At 32.8% G+C, this 6,000-nt stretch overlaps 1 long non-coding RNA gene across 1 annotated transcript; it reads left to right on the top strand.

Moving 5' to 3' along the window:
- Positions 1 to 2,641: 2,641 nt before the first annotated feature.
- Positions 2,642 to 3,442, top strand: LOC129871150 (uncharacterized). Its single transcript, XR_008762195.1, has 2 exons — positions 2,642 to 2,704; positions 3,128 to 3,442. It is a non-coding gene; the product is annotated as an uncharacterized LOC129871150 (long non-coding RNA).
- The last annotated feature ends 2,558 nt before the right edge of the window (positions 3,443 to 6,000 follow it).

The raw sequence follows: 6,000 nt of genomic DNA, 5'->3' as shown, positions 1-6,000 counted from the left end.
TCTGATGTCTGCTATTATCTATTACTCTCAGTACTTTCCGTAGTTTCTGTACTTTGATTACTCTATTTTATTTGTAGCGCCTCCGTTATTTGTCTTATCATATCATTTTGAACTTATTAACCTCTTAACTTCTTAGCCTTATCTAACGTCTTTTTATGCTTTATTGAGCCGGGGGTCTTCCGGAAACAACCGTCCTACCTTGGTAGGAGTAAGGTCTGCGTATAATTTACCCTCCTCAGACCTCACGTTGTGGGATTCCACTGATTGTTGTTGTTGTATCATAAATTTTAAAAAATCTCATATAAATTTAATCTCAGAAACTAACACGAGAAAATACAAAGATCAAATACATAAATAATTTACCAAGACATCAAAATATGAAAATAAAAAAATGAATCAAGAACGAAATCTTACTTGAAAGAAGAAGTATAGGGTCTGCTGTTGTGTTGTTGTTAGAAGTGAAAATGTCCGGACAAAAAAAATGTTTTTTGGTATTTCAAATAAAAATATATTTAAAAAGATAGTATTAAAAAATGTCATGTAATTACATGGTGTAATTACACCAATTACTTACCCTTCCCAAGGAATTGAGGAGTGTAATTACATTCCCTCAATTACACTAATGCTAAGTAATTACTTGACCTACCAAACATGTCAAAAGAATGTAATTACACCAAATCTCAATTTTATTGTGACTTTCCAAACAAGTCCTTAGTATTTTTTATAAGTTTGATAATAGAGGTAAAAAAGAGTTTCAGACTCTAGAAAATTAACCAAAATAAATGTGAAAGGAGAAAATGATGCAACTAAAAAAATATAGAAGAAGTTGCCATTTTATAAGCCTACCGAAGTAGAAAATAATTATCATCTAATTTTTAATTTTTTACTAATTTTAACAAGAAATTTTAAATGAAAGTTAGAAGAGAGAAATTTTATTTTATTTTTACTTAAAGGGTTGGCAAAGCCCGTTTATTATAAAAACCAAAGAAACATGATCTAGGTCCAAAAGTGAACCAGATCCTACAAAGAGAAACAAAAAGGAAACAAAGTTACACTAAAAAGAAATAAAGAAAAAACAAAGAGCAAAAAAGGATGGATTCCTCTAGAAGAATTGAGCTCTTCATCTTCTTCAACAATTTCTGACTTGTCCATTCCTCTAGAAGAATTGAGCTCTTCATCTTCTTCAACAATTTCTGACTTGTCCATCGCTCTGATGATCTTGTCAGCATCCTGTGTAATCAAAGAAAGGAGAGAAGCTTTGTGTGATATCCACTTGGACGTTTAAACTCTCGCAAATGTTATAGATTCACACTGTAAACAACAAAGTTTTTAGCCGAAAAAAATAAATAATTAAGATCGAAAAATTAAAGTAATAAAGTGTAATATTTGATTTCAAAATATAGTGTGCGTTACAATTTTTATGATAATCCTCTGATTCTTCAAATAATTTGAAATATGTTGAACTTGAATTTGATTTAGAGTCAAAGGCTTGAATAGCTTGATCTTGAATCTTCGTCTTCAAACTTATATTTGAATTATTTATCACGAACACTTGTATGGTTATGACAAATAATAAATATGAACAAGTACTTGATCTTGACGTCTTGATAGTTGCCATCATTTTTTATTTTAAACTTGAACTTGAATTTGATTACTTAAACTTTGTAACTTTGTAGAGAATTTACAGTCTTTGATCCACGAGCTCTTTTCTTGCTTCTTGTTCTTCAAAACTCTCCCTTCTAAGAATAATGAGGATCCCTATTTATAGTTGTAGGGCATGCCTGTGTGATTTGATTGGACGGTTTGAACTAACCATTTAGATGCCTTTGGTGAAGAGTTTTAATTTGATTGGTCAGAACATGTCACATATACACGTGGCATTATTCTAGTGACTCATTTAATTTGACTTGGATTGTCACCTAACTTTGACATGTGGCATAATTTTAGCGGCTTATTTAATTTGACTTGAATTGCCACATAACTTCGACACGTGATATGATTTTCGTGGCTCATTTATTTGACTTGGATTGCCACATTATTTGGACTATTTTCTTGAATTTAATATAGTCCAAATTAATTTACGAATTTAAATCCAATAAAATTTTAACGATTACAAATGCCCCTTAATTCAAGACTTGTCAATTTGTAGATTATTTGAAATAAAGACTAGGATTGAAGTATAAGTGAAGAGACATAGAAGTGGATTCCTACTCTAAAAAAAATGTTTTATATATATAGAAGTGGATTCCTACTCTATAACTCCCAAATGAATGTTATCTAGGTATAGTATCTCCTAAAATTAGGGAAATCACATAGCATATACACCAAATTCTTTAGAACTTGAAAATCGCATTTGTGGACATCCGATTCTACAATTCTAGCCATGCATGTTTTTTCCCCTCTTTTTGAGCCTTGATAAATAAATAATCATACAATGGTCCTTAAATTGAGGAAACCTAAGCAACTGGAGGAATCTTTTAATTAATTCAATTTTAAATTGGACTAAAAAAAAGAATTTGAGTCCAACTAAAATTGAAAACATCACACTTATCAAGTCTTTGAGTCTGTATGTGATAAGGATACTTATTTTCTCTGCCTATAAAAAGAGTATAATCTAATGTAAACATACCTTCAATTTAGTAGAGTTCAATTTATTTTTCCACAAAGCAAGAGCTTTTGATTTTTTACGGAGTGAAGATTTAAGGTGATGTCATCTTCCTCTTGATTATATTTAGATGTACTGTTCTTTAAATTCCAAGTGTAAAAGCTTTATGATAGCATTTATATCTTTTGTCCTTTTGTGCGCACTTTATTATTATAAAAATAAGATCACATGAGAGAATTATTTTCACTGCATATTGCATTAGTTTTGTTCTTTGCATATTTGGCTATCCTTGATACTTTGCAAAGATCACCTCACACATGCCTTGAATTATTTCTTCTCTTCTTTTTTTTTCCGAGCAATTGAACAATATGAGCCACTTTATTCCTTTCTAATTCTAAAAATATTTGACTTATCAAACATTGAATTTGTTTTGAATTAGGATACTAGTTTTTTTTTTTACCACTCTTTAAATAGCAGCTTGTCATATTGAGTATTCATTAAAAAATTTTTTTGGCTTTACAGCATTTAATTTGCTGCAGAAAGAGGAGAGACGGTAGCAGTCATGAAGTGAGCATCTGTAATTTTACGTTTCCCCTTCTTTATTCCATTTTTTTTTCATATTTCAGATGCGTCATCACGTCATGTATTACATATATATACACAGTGATATTGTAGACAACTTTAGGAACATTGAAACACAATTTTCAAATAGTAAGCAGTAGCATTTTTGTTGACTTTATAGTCATGACATTATTTTTTTTCTTTTCATGCTTCTGGTACACATGTTTATTTTACATTATATGAAAATTGCCAAACTAAAATAATTAGTTTTTTTAATTCATGAGCACTTGTTGTCTTTACATCCAAGTTTTTTTTTCCAACTACGTTACTTCTTTTTCTTTCCTTTTATCTTGTAAGTAAAAATATTACTTCATATACAATGAACTTTTATTCTATTGGAGCCAAAGGTGCTGCATTGTTTAATTCAATAATTTTACATCATCCTTGGTGAAGACCTTACACTGCCTGACCCAAAGGTGCCGCACTGAGTCAAAGGCATCTGATAGTCTAAGCCAAAGACTTTACACCGTCTAAGGCAAATACTTTACATAATTTGTGGTCAAGACTTTACACCATCTGAGTCAAAGGCATCGCATAGTTCAAGCCAAAGACTTTACACCATCTAAGACAAAGATTTTACACCGCCTGAGTCAAAAGAAACCACATAGTCCAAGCCAAAAACTTTACGCTGTCTAAGACAAAGACTTTACATGATTTATGGCAAAGAATTTACACCGTCTGAGTCAAAGACATCACATAGTCCAAGTCAAAGACTTTACATCATCTAAGGCAAAGAATTTACATGATTTGAGTTGAAGGTATCACAACGTCTGAGCCAAAGACTTTACACCATCTAAAGCAAAGACCTAACATGATTTAAACCTAAGGCATGACATTATTTGAGCTAAAAATTTTATACCGTCTAAAGCAAAGACCTAACATGATTTAAAGCTATCCGATCGATAAAGACTTCACACCGTCTAGATTAGGCCTATTTCGAGCTCAAAGAATACAATCATTCATTATTGAGATTCATAACCATGATTATTGAATTACTAATTTAAATGCTAATAAAATATTTTTTTGCAATTTGAATCATAGTTTACTTTAGAGATTTGACGTCCTCTTCTTTCGAGTCGCGATACCTTGTAATATCAAATCATAAGGACAGTGAGGTGGAGACCAAATTACTTGTAGGTACGCCATTAGCTGGACAATATGGTGATCCATGGCCATCTTTGGGGGAACTTCCTAATTTAGATTATTGGACTCTTGAATATAACAGTCGTCCTCCCAAGATGTAGGTACTTTGCACTCCTAATCATCGTACTAAAAATATTGCAACTTCTTTGCCATGTTTGGGATGACGAATCATAAATGGAGAGACTCGATGGGGTGATACTTTCATATTTGATGGAGAGTTTCACTACATTCCAGGCTATTGGGAGTGGGCTGAAGATATCTTTAGTAAGAATCGTCAGACTTTGAAAGACTCAAAAGTACATGATGTTGTGTATGGTTCCCTTTTTATTTATGATCGTAAAACTAACATTTTGCAAGCATTGTATGAAGCTTGGTGTCCTGTTATAAATACACTGCTTACCTCAGTCAAAAAACTATCTATATCACTTTGGAATTTACATGTGATTGGTGGTCTATCCATAACAAGAAGACTTTACGAGAAGGTCGTGCCAAACATTGTAGAACTTTTAGGCACATTTGATAAGGGAAAAAAATCTCTCCCTCACTCTTGCAAGCATTTATTTGATGCCTTTCACCAGATTTGAGTAGAGAATAATGATAAATCGAATGTTTCTATGGAAAGATGGATAGAGTTTTGGTGTAAGAAAGATACAAAGTATGGACAATCCCCGCTAAGAAGAGAAAAGAAGTTCACCCGTCTCAAGTCATCCCATAACCCAACTGGCGTAATTAATGAGTCTGTTAATTGGTCTCCTGATGAAGAAGCTTTGTTTCACTAGTTAGAAGTTAAGAGTCACAAGAAAAATGAAACATAATTGGCAGCCTTTTTATCTTGCTGGTTGTGTATGTTTGTGCTTCCTACGAAGAAGGATGGTTGTATTTGTCCGGGCGTCTTTAAAATCGCCTATCATTTGGGCATGTGGACGAAGATTTAGTCTTGTAGTTCCAGTCTTAGCTATCATTTATAAAGGTCTAAACACAATTTCAAGATGCTCACGACTTGATCTCGTCCAAACTTGTTTTCCAATTCATTATTTGTATGGTTGGTTGGCCTATTACTTCAAGACTCATTACCCATTAGTAGATAAACCGGGTGATCCTCTTATGGATTCTTTTTCTGGCGAAGGTGCTGCCGGTTATTTTGAAAAAGAAGATGCAAGAAAGTGTATACATGAAGGGGGAACCATTGTCTGGGATGCAACATTGATCAAAAGTTCTGATGCTTACCACTACCATGATGACGGCATTGAAAAGGAATTTCAATCGAATTTCTTTATGAGTCTTCGCTCAAACTATCTCATTTTAAGGGACGAAAATATTTTTATTGTGCAGCCTTATATTCCCCATAGATTTAATCATCAATTTGGCTTTTTTCAAGATGCTCCTGAATGATTAGATCAGAATTTTTGTGAAGCTTCATTAGCCGAGGATTTAAGGCTTGCATGGATTTGTGTGCTGACAAAATCTAGGGCAAGGGCAATATTTCCTCCTAGTGGGTCTAAACTGAAGAAATTCTTTTTTCTCGATTACAAGTCTTGGTGGGAAAAGGTGCATGAAAATTTTCTTGAAAATTATATACAGTCCTTGGTGAATGTAGTTGGTTCGGATACTAATGCTCTTCAAAAGCATGA

The sequence above is a fragment of the Solanum dulcamara genome, chromosome 10, assembly GCF_947179165.1.
Source record: "Solanum dulcamara chromosome 10, daSolDulc1.2, whole genome shotgun sequence".
In the NCBI taxonomy this organism is placed as follows: domain Eukaryota; kingdom Viridiplantae; phylum Streptophyta; class Magnoliopsida; order Solanales; family Solanaceae; genus Solanum; species Solanum dulcamara.
The sequence above is the reverse complement of the archived record's forward strand: the minus strand, read 5'-3'. Positions and strand labels throughout refer to the sequence as shown.